The sequence below is a fragment of the Pituophis catenifer genome, unplaced genomic scaffold (assembly GCF_029215685.1).
Source record: "Pituophis catenifer annectens isolate HBS135680 unplaced genomic scaffold, rPitCat1.0.hap2 SCAF_1, whole genome shotgun sequence".
Lineage (NCBI taxonomy): Eukaryota > Metazoa > Chordata > Lepidosauria > Squamata > Colubridae > Pituophis > Pituophis catenifer.
Window position 1 is genome coordinate 320,314,732 of NW_027256881.1, and position 24,903 is coordinate 320,339,634.

At 40.3% G+C, this 24,903-nt stretch overlaps 1 protein-coding gene across 1 annotated transcript in view; it reads right to left on the bottom strand.

Annotated features, from left to right (window-relative positions):
• MNAT1 (MNAT1 component of CDK activating kinase) overlaps nucleotides 1-24,903 on the bottom strand; it is a 136,544-nt gene that overhangs the window by 952 nt on the left and 110,689 nt on the right. The window lies entirely within an intron of this gene.

A 24,903-nucleotide genomic window follows, 5' to 3' on the forward strand; every position in this document is an offset into this window, starting at 1 on the left:
CAAAATTCAGATACTCGCTGCAAGAAAAGCAAGAGGGAGATGGGATGTTAGCTTCAATTTTTGGAAATCCCATTGCTACATGCTAGAAGACCAGCAGCCTCAGTCAACCGAATACAGTAGCAGTGGCAAGACTAAAGTTATGAACTGCCTCTCAGGGTTTCAACTATCTGTTATTTCTTTAAAAAGTCTCAAAAGACATGTCATGGAAAAATGCTACATTTCACTGAAGAAAAGCAGAGCAGCAAAGATCAAAAATAGGAACTCTGTATAAAAGCGTAGCTTAGTCTACAGGGTGGGAAGCAAGAATTTCCAAACTTCCTTTCCCAGAAATCCTCTGGGTCTTTGCTCCCTGGATTCATTCTCCTGCCTTTGGATAGTGACCTCGTGATTTGGCTGCCACAATTTTATCTTCCAGGAGGTACCTCACTAATTCTATCATAATAGATCTCACTTGCCTGTAATTTGTGAATCTTTCTTTGACCTCTTAGATACTGTCTAAGACAGCAGAGGCAAAAGACTTTGCATCTTGTCCCATTTCAGTGAAAATTGCGAGACATGGCTTTGGCACACCACTGGTCTTACAATGCATTTCAGTCAGTAGTCTCTGCCCTTGGCACCATTCAGACCTCAAGACAGCAGCAGAGAGGAAGTACCCAATTAAGCCCTCTGCTGCAGTTTATGCTGTGATGGAAAGATTAAACAGATAAGGAGTTACTTGGGAATGGGGTTGTCTTTTTAATATACATTAGAGTTAAAATATCGGAAAGGGAGTAACAAAAGCAGTGGGGGCTATCCTATAAACAAGATTTGTGGCCCATGAAATCTCTACCCTGTCAAATGCTTGTCTCTATGAGCATAAAGTACCACCCTGCTTAAGGAGACAGTCAACTGCATTAGGTCTTTAAAAACAGTATAGCAAATGAAAACCAGGTTCCATAGTTCCAGTGCAAACTACCAAGATTAAGCTATTTTGATTCAGCCTATCTTGGTTCAATTTGCTTCTGGAACAGTTTAGTCATTTCATCTCAATGTTTCAAACATAAACCTGGAACCCATACATAGCCTTTTGTACACTGTCCTGGGAAATTCTGAGCAGCTTTTTGCCAGCTGGAACAAACATGGAACCACCAGTACAACAACCCAAACAGTTAAATGTTTTAATTTATAACAGTGCACAGTTCCCCAAAAAGATGCATAATAAAGCAGGTCAGCTTTTATTGACATACCCTAATGAAGTTCTTAGTACTGTAAGAATAGAGAATTGTAGTGCGTCTTTTTGTGTGTGTGTAATTGCTTTAAGATGGATGACACCCATAGTCCCCCATTTCCTGGGAATTATACACTCATTCTTACCCTATGATTATGAGAGTTCTGATTTTAAGAACTAAGTAATCTATATACTTAATTTTTTCCCTTCACAATTTGTTTCGCTAAGGAGAGGAGATACAGCTGGGGAGGAGGGGGAGGTCCCAATACGTCATGTGACAATGCCGTGACACCATGAGTTTGACACCCCTGTCCCAGTCTGTATTTGTCAGCCTGGCACATATTGCTGTACATATAATGGGTTTTCCAGGGCTTCAGAAAGGTGCTTCAGAATGTTAAAGGGCATTGCTGTTATCATCTGTAACTCTTGTTCTTTATGATAACTGGATCACACATTGACTCTTTGTTTTCCCAAATACACTTAAATTGTAACACTTAGTGTGCTGCAAAGCCCATTCTTTCCAATCTGCATTTTACTCTAAAAGATGCAAATAAGATCAGTTCACTAGTAAGTAACAAATTTGGAAAACATATCCCAAATCAATAACCAAGACCAAACAGAATAAACGAAAATCCAAAGGACTTCATCAAAATGAACATATACAAGGAAATAATGTGTAATGGCAAATAACACTGCATAATTACAATGTTATATGATCGTTTATATATCGGAATGTAGTACTGCAAAAGGCAGGTGAAAAACCACTGAAAGCACAATTGTGTGCAAACATGTACCATGGAGGCTTTTGGGGGAGATGATGTGAACTATCACATCTCCAAATGAGTGGAGACAGTAGTAGCAGTGAAGACCAAATAACCCGCAAATAAATTGGTCCTATAGAGCCTCTCTGGATAAGGGCAGGAGAGCAGATTACCCAGATGTGCTCCAGAAGGCACAACAATCCTATGAGTTTGAGTGCCTGGAGATGAAGTATCCCAAGTTCCCAACCATGGTGGAGTCTTTTAAAGGACACTGGCTTTGCTAACCTTACTTTGAAATCACTCTTGGATATTACCAAAATAACCCCAATATTTTCCATAAAAATATTATTTAAAAACCATTTGCAGTATGGAAATTGATGCATCTTAAAAATAAACAATTCACATTTGCTCAAAAGTCCATATTGGTACTGATTTCATACTACTTAATGTTATAAACTGAAGGCTGATTTCTTATTTAATTTTAGAATATTTTTTTACAGCCTTCAAATCAACATCTCATCATTCATATAACAGTCAATAATTAGGGAATCCAATTTTTCTTATCAATAACCAGTTCTAGAGTAGCATAAAGTATAAAATTTGGTCTAAAGATCTAGAACTCTGCCAAGAGCATGATAATTCTTTGGGTTTTCTTTTTTAAAGAGTCTATGTCCTCAAACCCCACAATGGAAGTTTTGGACATTTTTTTATATCAAATCCAAATCTGAGTTATTTCAATTTTTTATGGTCATCACATTTCTGAATTAGATTTCTGAGGTTGCTGGCAGAAATCCCTTATCTTTTCATATATACTATTTTACTACTGCATCAGTGGCTGGGATGGAATAATTATCATTTGATAATTTGAAAAAGAATTATCATTTGAAGGAAACTGGGCACATTTGTTGGCCAATTAAGAACACTGAAATGTATAGCTAAGTAAATTTTTGAAGCCCAAAAACCCTTGAAAGAAGGAAAACAGTCTGCTCAGTACAGTACAGTATAGTACAGATCTTCTCCCCATAGATACTGATGGTGAGAGCAGAACAAGCCTTCTGGTTTGGAAAACAATATCACAGAAAGAAGATTGCTATGACTTTTCATCAGAGCAAAATAATAAGGCAGACTCCACTTGCAGCTTTGTACAAACAAGCCTTTTGGTGACCTTTTAGTCCAGTAAAAATCCTATGATACTATGGCCTGGAGGGATTTCATCAATACTGTTTTGTTAAAAACAAGCAGGCCAGTAAAGATAGGTTTAAGGTGACAAAAACATGGCTATGTCTACCATTCTGTTATTTTAGCAAACAATAATTAAACATATATAAAAATACCAATGATGTTCTCTATAGTTCAAATATTGATCAGATACCTCTGCTTTCACAAGTCATAGTAGGATAAAGCAAAAAAAGAAAAACTAGTGCTTCTATAGTATATAGAGAATTTGCTATGGCATGAGTACCAACTAACCTTTTCTTCTTTCGTTCTTTTTTAACTCACAGAAAAGCATAGAAATATTCAGGTTATCACCAGCAAAAATCAGGGTTAAAAAAAGAGATTCCAACTCAACAAATTTGACTATACAAATTATGATCTTATCCATTCTAAAATTATTCAATTATTAGCAGACACTTTTTGGTTAGAATAAAATTGGTCATTATAAATAGGAAATACTTTTAACTCTCTTTCATAAGTCATCTTAGTGGAATTATTGGGCCTTAAATTTCCCTCTGTAGCCTACAAAAGTGCAAAAATAAGGCTGGTCATTAACTCAAACCCAAAATGAAAAAGTGCACCCCCAATCAAAAACATTTGCCCGTCTTTGTTTTATAGGGTCATTAATTTAAACTTAAACTCTATAGTACTTTAATCAATTATAAAATACTCTTATTACATTCTGAGAATGCAATGACTTCTCGAATGACATGGTTGTTGACATGCAACATCTAGAAAAAAGCATTTTCTTTTACAATTAAACTAGCTATATAGCTTTTTTAAAAATGGTTAGCTTTCGTAGTGTCTCTTTTAAAGACAGGTAATGTTTATTCAATTGTAATGCAACTATGAGAAAGTTATTCAGATTCTCAGACACCATATGCTCCCCATTTTCATTTCTGTACTACATGACCCAAACAAGATGGCAAAGCAGTTTTTCACAAGAATGCAGATCATGGCCTAAGTCTTCTTCCTATCCAGATTCCTCCAGATGTCTTATGGGTAGCATGGGAAAGATAAGATTCGTTCATCACTTGTTTGATATGAAAGTTGTTCATCTATTAGGTAACTTATTTCCTTCGAGAATACAATTTGGAAAGAAAGGAATTACAACTATAAGACAGATATGTTTTAAGAAGGAAAGAAAAGATTAAAATATTGCTAAATTCTTAAATGTAGTCTTCCTGCCTCTTTTTTCCATGTTCATTTGCAAGGAGTCCTCTTTCCCAAAACTCCACTACAATGACTTAAAGAAGATACACAACACTTTTCATTAAGTCAACTATAGATTTACTTCTGGAACTCAATAACCAAGCTGGCAAGGAATCTTAAAAATGCTTCCAAACAGGACTTGGGTTTGGGTGTACTTTGCCATATTACAAGTGAATTCTGTATATATTGTTACTACTGATGGTTTATAGTCTTACAGCTGTGTTGGACTACTGCTCCCTTGGTTATGCTGGCTGACTATTATGGTAGGAATGAGATTTGAGAAGAATGATTTTATAAAACACATATCAATTCATATTATAGTTTACACATAATATCCTAAGCTGAAAGATTTGTTTCTGGTTGCAAAGCACTTTTTCCACAAAGTTTCAGTAATTCAAAGAGAAGGAGGAAAAGAACAGATAAGGTAGAAATGGGTGAACACAGGCAAATAGGAGCCTGGAGAGCTCAGCAGACTAATGCATTGTAATTTAACTCCAGCTGTCTGCAATTAGTAAGTTCGAATCTTGCCAGGCTCAAGGTTGATTCAGCCTTCCATCCTTTCTAAGGTAGGTAAATTGAGGACCCAGTTTGTGGGGGCAATAAGCTGACTGTAAAAAATATACAAAAGTATGAAAGCTATTGCTTAACGCATTGTAAGCCTCCCTGAGTCTCCGGAGAAGGGCAGCATACAAATTAAAATAAATAAATAAATACATTCTTTGATTCCATTTAAATTCTAGATCAGAGGTCCCCCCACCAACCCTGGGCCGCAGTCCACTACCAGGCCTTGAGCCTTTCAGAACAGTGTGCATGTGCAGAACCATCCACTCTGTCCCTTGGTGGTCTGCAAAGCCGAAAAGATTGTGGAACTCTCTTCTAGACCATCATTTCCCAACCAAGTGTGTCGACTTCAATTCCCAGAATTCTTATCAATGGCCATTCTGGCTGTGGAATTCTGGGATTTGAAGTTTTCACACTCGGAAATGACCAAGGTTGGAAAACAGTTGTTCTAGATGACCATTGAAAAATTAATCTCCCAGCTTTAAGTGAAAAGATAAATTTTAAGGAGCAATCTGAAGAGAGGAATGGTGCTGCACACATTTTCCAGAAGAAATTTCTAGGCCCAAGGAAATACAAAAGAAATGAGGCATGGCCATTTTTTAAAAAGGCTTTTGCATGGAACAGCATGGTGACTTTAGAGGAAATAAAATTGCAGGCATTTCAGAAAATAGACAACCGGGATTGAAACATTTCAAAGATTACACTAAGGAGCTTGTATTGGATGTGGAAAAGATGGCAATCCAAATAAGGATTGGCTCCCCTAACCACATCACTGCAAATGTAAACACTTCGTTTACTTAACACAACAATCGCTAATCAATCACTTTCTACTGTCAAGGAAAGTATAAATCAAAGACAGATTATTAAAAGTTGATTCAAGCTTTGGGCAAGAAAGGCTAACAAAACACCAAAAAGGAATGTTGCAAAGTTAAATTTTCTTTATATGAATGAGAACAGCCTCAGAAGAAATTGATACAAACATATACCACAACATCATGTTATTCCCTTCAAGGATAAGCAGTGCAATGCAAAGTATAAAAAAGGAGTAAGAAATAGTATGCCAAATAAAATAAAGACATAAAACTAAGAAAAGGAGAAATAACTAAATTCAGATACTATTCACTATTATCTCTCCATTCTTTCTGTCTTGGTTTGCCCATATCCATATATTGCTTCCTACAACGCCTTTGTTTTTTTAACCTTTCCCCCTAAATCTCCACCCTTTCACTCTTCATATGTTTTACCATTCAATCCTTTTCCAATTTTCCACAATAACCAGGTCAATATATTTCTTTCAAATCTCCTGTTCTTGTATCCATTGATTCATTCTCAACTCTATCCTTCCTTGTTTTACTACACCTCTTCTTAAATACTCCATTCCCACCACTTTCAACTATTTTTTTGGTTTCTTCTGAACTTCTAACTCACTTCCAAATGCTAAAGTAGGCCAAAACACAGCCTTTTTCTGTGAAATTCATGTTACCCACCCCTTTCATTCCAGCATTTGTATCTCTATCTATTTCCACAACTTTTTACCAAAGTACAAATATTTATTTACTTGCTGTAGCTTTTATCCTATAGGTCTAGCTATATCTATATATCTACAGCCATCTGTTTTGTAATTACTTATCCAGTTTCTGATTGATTGATTGATTGATTGATTGATTGATTGATTTGAATTGATATAGTCATCCATCTCAGATACATACAGTATCTGAGTGGCTCATATAATTAAAAACAATAAACAATTATAAGTAAACAACTAAAATAAAAACCGTTCAAAACCAATTAAAACAATACAGAACCATAAAACTTAATTTGTGGGGGAGTGATCCGTACAATTGCTAACAATACAACCATCGGACAGGCTCCATTGGATCTCCAGACATGACGACAAAACTATGTCTTCATGGCCTTCTGAAAAGCCAGCAGGGCTGAAGCCGATTCAACTGAGGTTGGGCAGCACAAAATGCTGTTCCAGAAGATGGGTGCTGCAGCAGAAGAGATTTCTCCTCCTCATACACATCCACCTTGGTTTTTCATACATTTGCTTAGTTCAAATATCCTTAAATGCTATTATGCACACTCCTACTGCAAAACACTCTATATTCACGTTATTCCTTCTCACATTCATATATTTCTCAATGACCTGCTGAAGAGTTTAGAGAGTCCTAGAGCATAAAGCCACACTAATTCCATTTAATCATTGTCTCACATCCTTTCAATCAGAATTCTGTCACACACGTTCCCGAGCACACTTAACAAACCAATCTCCATCACTTTTTGCATTTACTCTTCCTATTTTTCCCTGTATATATAAGGGTATATTAATGTCCATCCCATTCTCAGAGATGGATGCAGTCTTCACAGGGCATGAAGTATTCCCTACTAACAGTAAGGACCATACCAGTCTGTTGTGGCAAATTGCAGCAGTATGCTAGAGGCACAACTGAAGTTCAATTTTATACCAAGAATGTTTGTGCTCTTGTATGCCAGCTAGAGGTGAGCATTTAGATTAGAATTTTCAAAATTGATATTTGTTATTTTGAAAGACATAATATCTGTAAATGGGTTTTCATCAAGATCAATGTATTTGTTGCACACCAATTTTTGATATTATAATTTCACATTTGGAGCCTCGAGTCCATGGGATACTGCACCTGTCATTATCTGGATTATGCATCTTGATCCCAGTGCAGAGCAAATTAGTCATGCCTGATGAAATAAGAGGGATTTGAATAGAAAAAACATTAACTTAGATTAGGATGTTTAAAATCCTCTGGTACAGATGGTGAAAGAATTCCTCTATCATTTGTACTCAAGCCTCCGAATGGCAGTCCCCTTATCCAAAGCCTGTTCATTTGCCAAGATTTTTACACTATCTCCATCACTTTTCATCTTAAACACAGAGTTACACTGTGCAAAGACTGAAAGAGTGGTTTCAGATGAAGTCAAGGAAAATTGCAAACATTGCATTCATCTATTATGTTTATAATATTTACTTGTTCATAAGTATACTGGTTTTAGTAGGACACATTTCCAAATAATTTGGAATGCAATGATCATTTGCATAAAATTATCGGTTTGCATGAATTAATTTAACCACAGAATTTGAATGTCACTTACTAATAAATTTGCTTATTGCGCAATTAATATATTTGGATTTTACTATGCAGGGTGTGTTAACTTCATATTAATGTTTCATTTCCTTCCAAGCATCCAGCGTTTTCAACAGGTGCACATACATCCTCTTGAGAAAGAGCTAGGTTATGCTGGGTAAAAATGCCATTTATTTTTTTTAATTTTTTTTTTAAGAGTCACTAGCATATTAGATTACTCCAGTGATCTCATCCCTCCACATTCCACATGCCTTTGCTTGTCTAAACAACAAGACTCCTTTAACTAGGTTTCCATCACAACAGCAGAAGCATTATCCTCTTCCCAAAGTACAAGAAGGAATTCATTTCTCTTCGTATCGAGATTAGAATCAAAAGTTACTGCTGTTTCCAGAAACCAAGATCTGACTCGCTGGGGCTTTCTTTAACTCCAAATTGCTTCCGCCCTTTGCGTTTCAAGGCAAGGCATGGCTTAGCATGAAGCATTCTGTAATGACTGAGGCACCTGGCCCCATATTTGTCATTCTCTTGAGGTCATCAGCCAGCTGTCTGTCCTCTCAACACTCAGCTTTGCCAAAACAGCCAGCGCATTTTCTGCTGTGCTCAGGTTTCCAGGTCCGAAATCCTCCAGATAGAGCAAATCAATCATCCCTCCACAGAAATAACTGCAAGTAAGCATTTTCGTATCCTTGAGCAACAGCTCTGGCTGGCAAGGACACTGCACTCAGCCTTGAGCCAGGATTCATACAACACACTTGCGCTGCATGGGGGGATACATTATATTGACAACCACAGAGCTGTGGCTACATTTAGGCCATGACTAAATCAGGCTTTGCATGCACTTTAACTTGGGGGAGAGGGGAGAGAGAGAGAATGTAATTAAACGTGAGGGACACTTCTTAATTTCCATTAACCCCCTCTTGGCTGTTTGCCCGTATACAACTGGAAACTGAAGGCCTGGATTTCTCATCACACCGGTAGTGCTTTTGCTACCCTACAAGCCATTGTCTGTTTAATGGAACACTCGAGAATATGAGCAGTCACAGAGAGACAAAAAGACATTTGCATTCAACATTTTTCAAGCGATCTTACTAATGTTACTGAGAATAGAATGGAAAACAGGATTGCAGGGAATTTTAGTTTGAATCCTGTTTAATTGACTGACTGGATTTGTTTTGTTTTTATTGATTTGAAAGATAAATATGACACTGAAATGGATTTGATTTATTGTTCATGTAATGTTAGAATCAGAATATGGAGTCCTAAGTCAAATCAGCCCACCATCTTTCAATTTTTACATACTTCGTACAGTCGTTTTGAAACAGCCCCTGCACTTGCAGCTTAATCTCCTTAAGAGCAGCAACAGAACACTATTAATGATCATAAGTAGCAGTATCCAGAAAAAAGGTAATAGAGGTAGTCCTCAACGTACAACCACAATTAAGCCCAACATTTATGTTGCTAAGTGAGAAATTTTTTAAGTGGGTTTTCCCCCATTGTATGACTTTTCTTGCCAATTTGTTAAGGGAATCACTGCAGTTGTTAAGTTGGTGCCATGATTGTTAAATGAATCTGGCTTCCCCATTGATTTTGCTTGTTAGAAGGTCGCAAAAGGGACTCACGTGACTCCTGGACACTGCAATAAATGTGAGTCAGTTGTCAAGCATCCGAATGTAAATCATGTGACCACGGGGATGTTGCCATAAATGGTCATAAGTCACTTTTTTCAGTGCTGTTGTAATTTTGAACGGTCACTAAGAAAACTATTGTAAATCAAGGACTACCTGTATTTAAGAACTATAGTCCATAATGCAATGCCTTATTTCCTCCAAAGGCAGAATGCAACACTGTTAGCTGCGCATAAACTTTACGTTTATGAAACATCCCACTTGAAAGAAATGGGCCAGTTCTAATTTCTCAGCAAGATGCTTTAGAATTTCATAGTATAGGTAAGTCCTTGACTTGCAACCATAACGGAGCCTGCCCACTAAGGTCGAAAGTCACAAGGGTCATTAAGCTAAGTGTCCACATGACTGCCTTGCTTAATGATCCCCATCCCTGCTCTGCATGATGTAATTTCAGCCACCATGCAGGTCATTAAGCAAAGCATGGGGTGCCTCTAAGATGGAAGAAGTCCTGAGAGGCCTAGTGCAGGCCCAGGCCAGCCTGCCCTGGGTATCACAAGGTCTCCCCCACCCCAAGGCACCCTGTGCTTCACTTTCCACCCTTTGGGATATCCACACACTTTGGGCCTGCTTCCCACCCCACCAGGTCCCACATCCTCCTCGCCACACATCACTCACTTTCTGTAGAACTCTGGAGCTCGCATTGTGGAAGGAAAGCAGGCAGCTCCGTCCCTTGGCACCACTATAAAGCCACATGGTGCTGCCCCAGAAATGGGCAACATTTTCAGAGTGGCCACACATTGCGGCTGCTCTAAAAATGATGCTGAGGAGAAAAACAGCCTGCTCTCCTTCCCCAACACAAGCTTCAGAGCTCAGGAGATCTACAGAAGGTAAATGAGTGATTATGACAGAAGAGGGGGATGAAGAGGAGGGTGTGGAATCTAGTTGACTGGGAAAGCAGACTCAAGGTCTGTGGGGACCCAATGGGGTGAGATGGGAGGAATTTAAGTAGTGGGGTGCTGCAGTGTCCCTGCGCCGGTCATAAGGATTAATTCATCCAAATGTTGTTTCCATAATCACAGGGTTATAGAGCAGCCGTAACCTGAACCCGGGACGTAAGCAGCTTTTCAGGGGCCTGTTGTAACTCTGAATGGTTGCTAAGCAACCAGTAGTTGGTCAAGGACTACATATACTTTATTAAATTAGAAAGAAGTTAGCTAGAAACCAAGGAATGTTTGTTGGCAGACATATTCTTGATGCCAAATGCTTATCTTATCTCATATTATGAAGATAAGAGTTAAAATAATCAAGAAGCTAGGAAGTGATCAAAGAGATTTCAGGATGGTACATGGAGCTCTAGACATGATCTTTCTCAACAATATCAAACAGCACATTTGTATGTTTGAATCTGACCAGAGCTACTTGATTCCTACTACTTGTTAAGTGGACACTTGATACAAAATTTCCCTACAAATCTGAGTTTGGCACTACTTAAGCATGGTACATTTGACAGTTGTCTAGATTATCTGTTCTTTAATCTTGCCCCAACTGCATATGCTGCATACCAAAAGCTAATTACTCATTTATGAATTTAACATGGGTGATATTATTTTACAGGTCTATTTAAATATATGAGCCAGATCTCACAGCTTGCAACACTCCAAACTAAACAGTCAAAAAGTAAAATCTGTTAAAAGGGGATCTGTAGTGGGTAGTGGAAAGAAAATATAACAGCTCAGTGTTCCCTGTTATCAACGCACTAGCTTCTATTGGGCCAAACAGTGCTCTGTTTTTGCTATTTGTTTCCAAAAAAATATGTATGTAGCCCATTCCATTTTATTCTCCCCTTCATTATACTATGATGAATTGCAAGAAAATGCAGTTTAAAAACAGAGGAGAAAAGCAGAGACAATGAAAAGGCTTAGCTTCTTACAATAAAAATAAGATCTTTACTGAGAAATATTGAATTCGGATCAATGCTGCAAATATAACACTGAGCAGCACATGCAATTTCCTGAAATGGCAGGCGTCATTAAGATGGAAAGCTGTGGATCTTTATTTGCAATGTTTCACTTGGGAAAGAAAAGATAAGGAAATGATATTACAAAAGTAGAAGAAAGGCTCTTGTTCCATTTTTTACCCGCCAGTGACTTTCACACACCAATCAATTACAGTCGCTTATTTCAGCTGTCTTGCGCTTTTTGCTCACGAAATAGGTTAGGTTTACGGTCATCAATCAATGCTGACAGTCCTTTCTACAAATTTATGTACCCAAGACATAATAACAAAAAGGATATCACATCAATTGATTGTATCTGAAGCAGGCAAAAACTTTTTGGACATGAAATTTCAACAATATGTGTAAAAAAAAAAAATGAGCCCAGAGAAATATTCTGAATGTAATTTCTCTGTTCTTGTAACACAAGTATGAAGCATCGTTGGATACAGTAGTTTCAACAACAATGCCTTACTTTAAGGTCCTTGGAAATAGAGTGAATGTATATGTTTGTACATTTATGTATTTAAATTTATGTAGCTGGTGCACACCAGCTGTGTGACACTAGTAGATAACAACAGATTAAAAGACTGTACAAAATAAATATTTCCCCCCTATTCCCCAAAGCAATAGATAAAAAGATTCAAACCAATAATTCCCTCCAAAGCAAATCTAATAAACTAAGAACAGCCCACAGACTCCAGCTAACTTCTGGACTCCCATACCTAGAAGCATATCCAGGTTTTAAAGCTCTGAGACGGCCAGCAAGGTTGGGGTAAAACTAATCTGGGGAGGCATGATGTTTCAAACAGCTGGTCTGTTTTCAAGATCCTTCTGAATCAGACTGTAAACACAAAAAGTCAAATACTTTTTTGAGGACTTTTTTTTAACTGATTGGCTGCTTTTATTTTAAAGCTATAATTTTTCTAGGTTTCACTTACTATCTGGTATGAAAATAATGTTGTTAGGATACCATACAGACCTATTCAATTAAAAAAATAAACCCTAACATTTTTCACTGTTCATAGAGGTCTACTTGGTTCAGCCTTCTTTACAAAGTATTCCGATTTATATTGGGACTAGCAGAATTCACTCCGATTTCACTATCTACTTGGCTGGTTCAATCTGGCAGGGCTGGCACAGTCTGGGTTCCATCGATTAAACCATGCCAACTGTGGGGACCCTGAAGCATGCCTTCTCTGTAGCAGCACCTACCATCTTGAAATGAGATTACCCCCAAAATTCAAAGCTCCCACCCTATTGGTGTTTTGAGATGTCTTTCTTCTTTTTTTATTCCACCATGGATTTGTTTCTTTGCCAGTTTTGTTTTTTTGTGTGGTGCTTTTGTGTTTCTTATTTGTTTTTAAATGTTTTAACAGCTATGTGAATGTCATATATAAGTAAATAAATGAAAATCTCTGTCAATGAATGAGTCAAGCTAGATAATGAGCTTTGCCAGTCTGCAAAAGAATAATATGTCTAATACAAAACAGGTTCCATATGTATCCATTCCTGGATACGATACTGTACCTAATGATCATTTTAATAAGAGCAAAAATTCCAACTTTTGTAACCTTCAAGTGATATTGTTGGCAATAGATCTGAGGATGCTGATAATCTCTTCCAGTTCTTTAAACATGGTAATTTAGGAAACAGAGAAAATGGGCTAAAATTCTCATGATTCTGATAAATGTCATATGCCTATTTCTTATCTACCTAAAGGAAAATAATACATTCCTTATGACTGAAGACTTTTCTCCTTGAAGATCAAGGAATTGAAACTGCGACAAGACAATTTGGCATAAAATGATTTTTCAGTAATACATGACCATGAGATTTCACAAGGAAAGGCACATGTATCCTTAGGAAAAAGAGACATGCAAGAGATACCTTTGCAGAGAGGGGACGCACAGGTTAACTTGGCTGAAAAGCTACAATTGGTGAGAACTGTACTCCAACAATAAGAGGAAGAAGTCAATGCAAGAATTATTATTGCATTTACATTCATAATGAATCTATACTAAATACAGTTTATTTGTTTGTAAAATGTATTGACCATCCATCTTATCAGAGAGTAATAGTATTATTACTCAATTACCTTATATTTAATTGTTGCTTCTGTTATATTAAATTTTATAACCTAGCAGTACATTCTGGAAGCTTCTGGTTGCAATACACAATTTTGAGGGATATAAGGTGCTCTGAAGTGTTAGAGTGAGTTTATGTTATAGAAGGCACCCAAATGTAGACCCAGCTGTTTTTGTAGTTTAAAAACCTATTCATATTGGGCGTCTTCCCAATATTCTATTCTACAACTCTTAAATTCCCATCTCATTCATCTGCTGTAGCCCAGCAGATTTTTTAATGATACCAATTTAGGGTAAAGGTTTAAATATTTTGAAGTACACAACATGTCTTTCTAGATTGCTCGCTGTAAGCTTTCAGAAGACATAGAAACTCTGCATTAAACACTAGGTGGCAGGAGGATCTGTCTCTTTAGGGCCACTTGCAAACAGAGAAGAGATGGGATTTAAGGTAGAACCTGTGTAAATGGGAGGATTAAAGGAGGCCATAGCCACTAGGAAGTGCTATTTTAATGCTCAGCATCGTTTCTTGGGATTTTTTGCTTGCCGATTTTGTTTTAAGAGTAAAAGTGTAGACAGTGGCTAAGTAAAAGTAAAAGTGTGGGCAGTGAATAAGTATAAGAGTGGACAGTGGATAAGAATTGCCTGGATTAAAAATTAAGAATGTCTTCACAACCAACCTTGCTTTTCACTGCCCACAGCTCTGAAAAATAGTGACCGTCTACACTTGGTTCCCAAAGGCACAATGGCTATATTTCACAATGTGTTCCATTGCAATTTAGGACTTATTTTATTATGGGCAGACAGTGCTTGATGCGAGGCTTAAGACTGTTTTCTTAATAATTCATATATGTAACTGTTCTCTTTCAGGAAGTCCTATTATCCTATCATCCAGTCTACAATATCCAATATTTCATCCAACTACAATATGGGGCTGGAAAACCGAACTCATTTTCTCCAGCTGAAGCAGTGTATGAAAATGTCATAGAATCATAAGAAACCGTCCTATATCAAGTCAAAGCATGATTCATTTAGGTCTGGATGACATAACCCAGGACTCTCTATCCTCTGTGAATTTTAACACAGAGAAATCTCAGCAAAGATATATTGGCTTGAAATTCTGAAAGTTGGAGATTTCCCAGTTTGGAAAGATATGTTAATGCAATTACTGGTAGGTAACTGTCTAGATCTTCAGGCAGGGGTCCTCTTCCAATCCTACTTGGCTGAAGAAATCAAGGGTGAAAGAACTTGGAACTTTCTGCATGCAAAGAGTATACTGTACCACCGTGTTATGATCATTGAGCAATCAGCGCCTGAGGTACAAAAATTCTCTCCTCTTTATTTCTTTCTTTTTCTTTCTTTTATTAGATTTATATACCGCCCTACTCCCGAAGGACTCAGGGCGGTGAACAGGCACAAAAATAAAATACATAAATACAAAAATTTAAAAGCAAAAATAAAACCAGATTAAACAATTTAGCCCGAGACAAATTTAAAACATCCCAATAATTTAAAAACAGATTTAAAATCTGAATGCTTTATTTCAGGGGTGTCAAACTCAAGGCCCGGGGATTAGATCCGGCCCACAGGGTGCTTAGATCTGGCCTGTGGGATCACCCTGAAAACAGCAAAGGACCGGCCCACGGTGCCTCTGCCAGCAAAAATGGACCTTGGAAGGGCCGTACATGGCCTGCCCGGACTCCGTTTTTGGCTGTGATGGCCTCCTGCAGCCCTCTGCCAGCAAAAACAGAGCCCAGGAACCTCCCCAAGCTCCTTTTTCGCTGGCAGAGGGCTGCAGGAGGTCTCAACAGGTGATGTTGAGCTGGCCAAGCCCATCTTGAGTAAGTTCACCCTGGGCACCCACCCACCCCGGGCATGCCCTCCCAGCCCCCTAGGTCAAACATAACCCTGAAGCGGCCCTCAATGATATCAAGTTTGACACCCCTGCTCTATTATGTGGGTTCTTTATAGCAGTAGCAGCAACACCCCACACATCCTCCCCCCCCTCCCCCCAGGTAGCCAGCTAGCCATGTAATCCAGTGGTCCCCAACCTTTTTATCGCCGCGGCCCGCTGAGCGCGCGCAGGGGTGGGGGCACGGCCCAGGAGCTTTTGCGCACGGCCCATTGCGCACGGCCCAGGAGCCTTTGCGCTGCAGCGTTTATGTCCCCCGGCCGCTGTGCGGCCCGGTGCCAGGTACTCCACGGCCCGGCACCGGTCCGCGGACCGGGGGTTGGGGACCACTGATGTAATCTATAACATGCAGAGGAAAACTTCTCCTTAGTTCTAAGTTGCTTCTCTCCTTGATTAATTTCCACCCATTGCTTCTTGTCCTGCCCTCAGGTCCTTTGGATAATATGTTGATACCCTCCTCCCTGTGACAACTCCTGAGATATTGGAACACCTGTTATCATGTCACCAGTAGTCCTTCTTTTCATTAAACTAGACATGCCTAATTCCAGCAACCATTCTTTATATGTTTTAGCCTTCAGTCCCCTAATCATCTTTGTTACTCTTCTCTGCACTCTTTCTAGAGTCTCAACATCTTTTTTGTAGTGATCAAAGCTGGATGCAGTATTCCAAGTGTGATCTTACTAAGGTATTATAACATCGTATTAACATTCATAAATGAAGATCACAATATTTGAACAAATATATGAAAAGATGAAAAATGAGCTGGCAGATTACAAGATAGAGGAGAAAGGAACAGAGAAATTCTAGCACAAAGAAACATATTTTGCAATTAAGCAAGATTTATATAGGAGACATATAGGAACTGTCAACCTAAGGGTCTCACAGGTAAATTGTATGGCTGGAAAATATTTAGATATGGGTAATACATTTACAGTTATTTTTCAACCACTACACAGAAATAAAGTAGGGTAACAGAAGAAAGCTAATGTATCTTTTAAAACAATCTACTGAAACGAAGGGGTGCTTGGGCTTTATTCTGGCTCCTTTCACAACTCACAAATTTGACAGATCTAATTCTTTATCCATGCAGTAAGTTAACTGTCTTATGGCTATGGAAGGGAAAACAGACTAGCTTTTAAAAAATCACTGCATTTCTTAAATGGAAAACCAAATGAGTCCTGCTCCAAAACATAATCCTGTAATTTATGATTTAGTAAGCATTTTATTAGTAGTTGCTCGTTGTTTTAGAAAACTGTCACAAATCCAAGCCCCTTGGAAAAATACAAATTGGAAACATTTTTGCAGCAAATTCTAATCAATTGTTTTCACATTGACTTTTCTCATAAATGTTTATTTTATGAAATCCAACTCTTTTTAATATTTATATTTTTTCTTTTTATATTGTTAAAAACCCAATTCTTACTTAATTACCATAAAGAAATTAAATGAGATACATACTATAAATTGAAAAGAAAGTTTAGTTCTGATTAATCATGCTGTACTCTTACATCTGTCATTCACAAAATGGGGTCTTTCAAATGTAATAAACTATAACTGGCATTGTTGCCAGCCACTTCTAATGAGATAGTCCAACACATTTGGAGAACAGTGACATAACAAACATGAAAAAAAGACAAACAGTACATCACCAAAATGGAAGATCTGGTTAGAAAATAAGATCAGCATGCTTAGAACATATGCAAGCAAGCTAGATCAGATGAAAGATAAAAAGCTGAAGAACAAGAATACCAAAAATCAAGAAATATCACTGAAAAATGAGGGAGATCAAGGAAGTACTGAAAATAATAAAGCAGCAAATAACAGCTATAGCCAAGAAAATCAATAGGCAGGCAGCGACATAATTCTAAACAGGGTGAAAGGAGTAGAAAGGGAAAAATTTCCATCAAAAGCACCAAATGTATCAATACAGACACTGATTTATCTGACTGGTTATGTTTTCTTTATTATGTTAAAAACAGAAGTACTTTTACTGTATCAATTTTATAATTATTTATATTAACTGCAATTTTTATTTGCTGCTTCAGACTTTGTCCTCTTTCTTGTTTAAATTAGTCAGTGCTAATTGACTAATACTATTGACTGACTGAAAATGAAATTCTCAACTCATAATAGGGTATAAACTGGAATAGAATGGACGTTGGTCTTATCTGATATGTCCTTTCTCTATGAGGAAGAAACGGCAGTCACGACTGGGAGGTACTCACTCTTATAGCACAGGACCGAGTCTGCAACATCTGAATAATTCCACCCTCTGCCTCTGTTATCCAGTGTTTCGGCGAGGACAAGGATGCAGACTAATGTGTCTTCCAGAAATCAGAAACAGTTAGAAAACCACCCACCCCAACAGACCAGGCCGCTCCCTGAGGGTGGGGGTGACTGCCGTTTCTTCCTCATAGAGAAAGGACGTATCAGGTAAGACCAACGTCCATTCTCCTAGTCATAAGAAACGGCAGTCACGACTGGGACATACCACAGCTGCTTGTCCCATGGGCAGGAAGGAGAGAGGCCGAGGATCCTCAAACAGTGTGGACGGCTTACAGGACGTGTCGGCCAAAAGCCGCATCCGACGAAGCAAAAGAGTACACCCGGTAATGTCGGATGAACGGCGTAAGACTGGTCCAGGTGGCCGCTCTGCAGACTTCCTCCAAGGAGGCCTGAGTCGACCAGGCGGCTGAAGTAGCGGCGCTTCTAGTTGAGTGAGCGGTAATATTGCGTGGGACTGGTAAAGACTGCTGGTGGTATGCGGTGGAGATCGTAGCCCGAATCCAGCGGCCCAAAGTGGGAGCCGTAGCCTTGGCGCCTATCGATGTTGGCTGATAGGAAATAAATAAGGACTCCATCTTCCGGAGCGCCGCCATACGGGAGATGTAGACCTTTAGTGCTCGACGGACGTCCAAAGTGTGCCAGGATCATTCCAAGTGGTGCATAGGAGAAGGACAAAAATTAGGCAGAACTAATTCCTGCAAACGATGGAATAGAGAATTTACCTTCGGAATGAATGCCGGATCCAGGCGGAGAACTACCCGGTTGGGGTAAAACATGCACAGATCCTGGCGAATGGACAGGGCGGTGAGCTCCAAAATGCGGCGTGCAGATGTAATTGCAACCAAAAAAGCCACTTTGAAAGACAAAAAACGAAGAGAAACGAGACGTAGAGGTTCAAAGGGAGACAACATCAGCGCTGAAAGCACTTTGTTAAGGTCCCATGATGGGAAGCGATGGACGGCAGGGGGACGGAGATTTGAGGCCCCGCGGAGAAATTGTTGCACAGCCGGATGCTTTGACACCGTCGTGGGGGAGCCACAAGTGAGAACCGAAGAGATGGCCACCACCTGGTGTCGAAGAGTATTGGGGGCCAATCCCAAATCGAAACCCTCCTGAAGGAAACGTAAAACATGGAGAATGGAAGCTGACAAGGGATGAATTGATGAACGGCGGCACCATGAAACAAAAGAAGCCCAGGTCGCATTGTAGATCCTATTGGTGGAATCCCGGCGAGAGGCCTGAATAGTGGAGATGACCCCGTCGGAAACATTAGCTCTCTTCAGCAACTGCCGCTCAATCTCCAAATGTTCAAGTGATACCACGAGGGATCCGGGTGTTGGAGATTCCCCTGGACAAGATGGACCCAAGCGTCGGGAAAGGTCTAATGGGGGGCTACAGACAGGGACAGTAAGTCCGCATACCAATGTCTCCGAGGCCAGCGAGGGGCTACGAAGATGAGCTCTGCCCGCTCCTCCAATAGTTTCCGGAGTACCCTGGGAATCAAGGGGAAAGGGGGGAAAGCATATAAAAGGCCGGAGGGCCAAGGGGTGCGCAGTGTATCCGTGGCTTCCGCCCTGGGATCCAGATACCTGGAGTAAAACCTTGGGACCCGATGGTTGGCCATCGAGGCAAAGAAGTCGACCGTTGGAAGGCCGAAACGAGAGACAATCTCCTGGAATAGGTCAGCCGGGAGGCTCCACTCCGCGTTGTCCAGACGATGGCGGCTGAGGGCATCCGCCTGAGAGTTGTCCGTCCCTGAGATGTGGTCTGCACGAAGTGAGCTGAGATGAGCCTCGGCCGAAAGACCCAACAACCTAGCCTCCCCCATTAGGCTACGAGAATGGGTGCCTCCCATCTTGTTGACATGGGCCTTAGCCGTCACGTTGTCCATGAGGACAAGAACATCGTGATGACGTACAGTGTCCTCAAAATGGAGGAGGGCAAAACGGATGGCCCGCAACTCCAACAAATTGATACTGAGACATCGATCAGAGAGGACCACTGACCTTGCGCTAGCTGATGACCCAAGTGAGCGCCCCAGCCCAAGAGGCTGGCATCCATAATGAGAAGCAATCTCGTTGGTTCTTGGAAGGGAGAGGGTCGCGCTAAAGCCGGGGATGTCCACCAGCGGAGGGAATTGACCAGCTCGGAGGGAAGGGCGACTGTGTTCCAGTCTGGGTTGGATCCCGCCCTCTGGTGAGGCAGCAGGAACCATTGTAACTACCTGCTGTGAAGGCGAGACCAAGGAACAATGCCAAAGGTTGACACCATTTTACCTAGAAGACAGGAGAGGCCGAGGACCGAAGAAAGGCGATCCGTAATGCACCGTTGTGCGAGAGAGCGGAGACTAGCCTGGCAGTCCAGTGACAAGGATACTGTGGAAGCTACCGTATAAATAACAGCCCCTAGGTGTTGGAGACGGGTAGTAGGTGCCAGATGACTCTTAGCCCAATTGATGGAGAACCCATGGCATTCGAGACAATGGGTAGTGGTAGACACATCCTGAAGGGCCGAGCGGAGGGTGGTGGACTGGATGAGAATATCGTCTAAATAAAATTGAAATCTAATAGGGAGGGCGCGAATATGGGCGATAAGAGCTGCCATAATCTTAGTAAAAACGCGGGGGGCGGAGGAAAGACCAAAGGGAAGGGCTGAGTACTGATAGTGAGCCCCACGGTAATGGAAACGAAGATACTGACAGCAGGCAGGGTGAATGGGGACATGTAAGTAGGCTTCCGTCAGGTCAATGGATAGAAAGTCCCCCGGTCTAATGGACTCGAGGATAGAGTGGAGGGTATGCATCTTGAACCGGCGGTATCTTACATACCGGTTCAAGGCTTTGAGATCTAAAATAGGTCTCCACCCGCCCGAGGACTTCCTTATGAGAAAAAACCGGGAATAAAACCCTGTGCCACGCTGGTCGGGGGGCACCAATTCAACCGCCTGAATAGAGACCAGGTGTCGAATGGCTGACGCTACCAAAACCCTTTTTGAAGGATCCCTGGAGACAGGACAGGTAAGGAAGACTGTCGGAGGGGGGGAAAGGAACTCGATAGAAAGGCCGTGCCGAATAGTATCCCTGACCCACCTGTCAGATGTGGAAAGGTCCCATTGTCCGGCAAAAAGTGCCAGACGTCCCCCAATAGGAGGGCTGGAAGCGGAATTATCTGGCCCTACGGAAGGACTTGCCTCTGCCACCCCGAAAGGAACATTTGGTGGAAAAACGGTTCCCTTGTCTGACCTGAGAGTCTTGCCCTTGAGGTCTGGCCGGAAAGGCTCGTTGGTAGCGGGATTGATACGAGGTGGCATCTGAGGTCCGAAAGGACTGGGGCCGTGAATACGGAGAATAACGAGAATCACTCTGACGGGAGACGGAAGGGAGAACTTTCCAGCGATCCCTGGTCTCGATGAGCAGAGGTTCTAGTGGTGCCCCGAAGAGAAATTCCGGGGAATAGGGAGATGAAGCTAGTTGCCACTTGCTGCGGGCATCCGCTTGCCAATGGCGGAGCCACAAGAGCCGGCGCGAAGTGATGTTGGATCCGATGGTCTTTGCCGCAAAACGGGTGGATTTTAGGGTGGCATCTGCCAAATATTCCAGAGCCGTGGCAATCTTATTTAGATCTTGATGAGTCCGAGAATCCGAAAGAGGGAGCCGGTCCTGAAGCTGCTTGAGCCACAACAGGGAGGCTCGATTGAAAAAAGATGCGGAGGTAGCCGTACGGATGGCCCAGGCCACAGCCTGGTGGGCCTTAAATAGGTTCTTCTCTGCTCGCTTATCTTCAGGATGAAGATACTCCTCCGGTGATCCCGTAACCCGGGTCGCCGATGTTAAGGCTGCAACGGGGGCATCCACGGTCGGAACCTGCAAGATGGTAGAGAGCGCTGGGGCCGATTGATAGAGACGTTTGTCTAAACCATTAGGCACTGGACTGGAGTAGAGACCAATAACATCAGTGAAAAGTTTCGGTACGGGCACCGTCTCTTGTTGAACCGCAGGTTCCACAAACAAGGATGAAACTGGGTCACTGCCTGCTGGAAGAGGAGGGTCTGAAGAGATGGAACCGCCCAAGCGAGTAACCACCAGCGCCTTGAAGAGAAGGGAGCGAAAAAACTGAGGGCGGAAGAGACCAATAAAGGCCGGCTGGTCTGGAGCCAGGCCTTCGTCGTCAGAGAGATCTGCCTTTAAAATGCAGCGAATCGCTCACCCACGATCACCGGGGTGATGAAAAAGCTGCGTCCCTGAGGAGCTGCCAGCTGACAGTCCAATGCCGCCGCACAGCCTTCGGCGGTATCAGGTAAGAACTTTTCACGCCGGCAAGCAGTTCAAACAAGCAGAAAAACAACAACAAATAACAGTCACTGTAATTTAGAACAAAAAATCCGGTCGAATATTAGGAAAAAGGGAAGAAACAACAACTCGCAATTGAGGAGACAAGGAAGACACAACTGTCCAGCTCAAGACCGAGTCGAAACACTGGATAACAGAGGCAGAGGGCAGAGTTATTCAGATGTTGCAGACTCGGTCCTGTGCTATAAGAGCGAGTACCTCCCAGTCGTGACTGCCGTTTCTTACAACTAGGAGAACAGACTTTAACTGAATATACATGCTGAATTTTACAGGAAAAAATGCTCCATATGGTTATGAAACTGGAAACCAAACCATTTTCATAAGTATTTATTTTTATTACAAGACTGCCTTCAGCATTTTCTCCCAGCCACAAAATCATATAATCATAACCCTATCTTTTTGCATTTTTATTTTTTTTAAATAAGCCTCTGAAGCAAAAATAAAATAAAATAATGGTGAATAAAACATGAAGCACCCGGGGGGCGGGGGAGGGGAGGAATGCAATAAAAATAAAGCAACTGATCAAACAGAAGAAGCACACAACATACACAAAATAAAATAAAATGGAGATCAAATCTGTTACCAAACAAAATAGACTATTACCAACAATTATTAGCCATTACCAACCAAAATAGAAAATGGTAAACATTTTACCTTTTCTTTAAAAATGAGAAAGATATAGAATGATTCAGGTGCCAGGATGGTACCCCTAGATTTGAGATACAATTCTATCTCCCTCTCTCACACACACACACACACTCATACACCATTGCTACCAAAATGAAGAAGATTGTGTGAGAGAGAGGGGGGGAGCATGTTAGTATTTTGTATTATAGATGATGAAAATGTGAAAAGTATTAAGATAAATATGCTAAAAATAAATCATACTTTTATAAAGAAAAGTCCTTGCCTATGAAAAAAATATATACCAGAATTCAAAAATAACTCTAAATCTACTATTTTAAATGAAGCATTCAGATTTTTTGAGGTACTTTTAAATACTATAGATATTTTTTGTTCCCTGTGTATTTTATTTCAATTACTTTAGGTAGTGGAAAAAATAACTCTCTTGATGGCATACTTTCAGAGTTTTTGATATTGCTGGGAATAAAAAAAATTCTTCAAAAAGTAAAAAATTCAGTATTTTTTAAAGATCACATGCAATGCACGTGCTTCGGGACTATCAATCTGAACAGAAAAACATTTCAGCTCTGCACCATAAGAGCAAAACTGCTTATTAAAACATTAATCACAGTTCATTACATTCTGTCTGCCAAATATTTCCCATTACATCACTGAAAATGTGTATTAACTAAAATCTGATTCTGACAAGTTACAGAAGTATAGTGTTTCTGCAGTTCAGTCATATGCAATCCACTCTTTTCTTTTGTAAACTTACAGAATTGATTCTGCAGTGGCAAGCCAGTAAAACTATTGGGAACTGGTAACCGCAACAGGGCTGATTCAACTTGTGTTTCTTCTGCAAAATACTTCAGAAAAATATTCTGGACCGCACTACTAAAGATTGTGCAGTTTATCTAAGACTATTTAACAACTTTTATATCTGTGAAAGTATACACATCTGAATGCAAAATGACATTGTCTTGTGATAGTGAGCTGCAAGAAATTATAGTGAATGAAAACCACACACCACTCATCCAGTTATTTTTTTTTTGCATTTAGAAGCAGTTCTGTAAAGACATAATATGGTTATGCACCACCTAGACTTGACAATAGTTAATCTGTAGAACCATTTTGATTTCATAACCAACTTTCCCCATTTCTTGACATTATAGAGCCTTGGTAGTACAGTGGTCTAAGGCACCCTGTTATTAAGCTGGTTATTAAGACCAGCTGCCTGCAATTACTGCAGGTTCGAATCTCGCCAAGGCTCAAGGTTGACTCAGCCTTCCATCCTTTCTAAGGTAGGTAAATTGAGGACCCAGTTGTGGGGGCAATAAGCTGACTTTGTATAAATATACAAAAGGATGAAGGCTATTGGTGAGCACATTGTAAGCCGCCCTGAGTCTCCGGAGAAGGGCGGCATATAAATCAAATTTAAAAAAAAAAAATTATCTGCAAGTATTAATCTTAGCTCTCTTGATACAGATGCATACACACAAATGATGCCACATGTTTTAATATATAATTACATAAACTGCTATATAAATATACACACACACACATTCAACCATGTACAAAAACATATGAGTCCCTTTTCCAAACTCTTTTAGTTCGGTGAGACTATGTTCCATTTATTTGAATGCAATACTTTGCTTAAGATTTATAATTTTTTTAATCCCATTAAATTAAAAGTCAATTGATACTGAAGCCCAGGATATAAATACTGCATCTTAGCGATCATCTTTTCAGGATGGTGGAGAATAAGTTATTAGACTGCAAGTTATTACTTCATTATGAAAAAGACGTTTGTGTGCATGTATGCATAAAGATTACTCAAAACATCCTATAGAGTAATGTAAAATATGTATTTCATTGTAAAATGGTTCTAATACAGACCTTCCTAAATGCAGGAAAAAGACCACAGATTGCCTGGATTTCACAATTGCAATGGAAAAG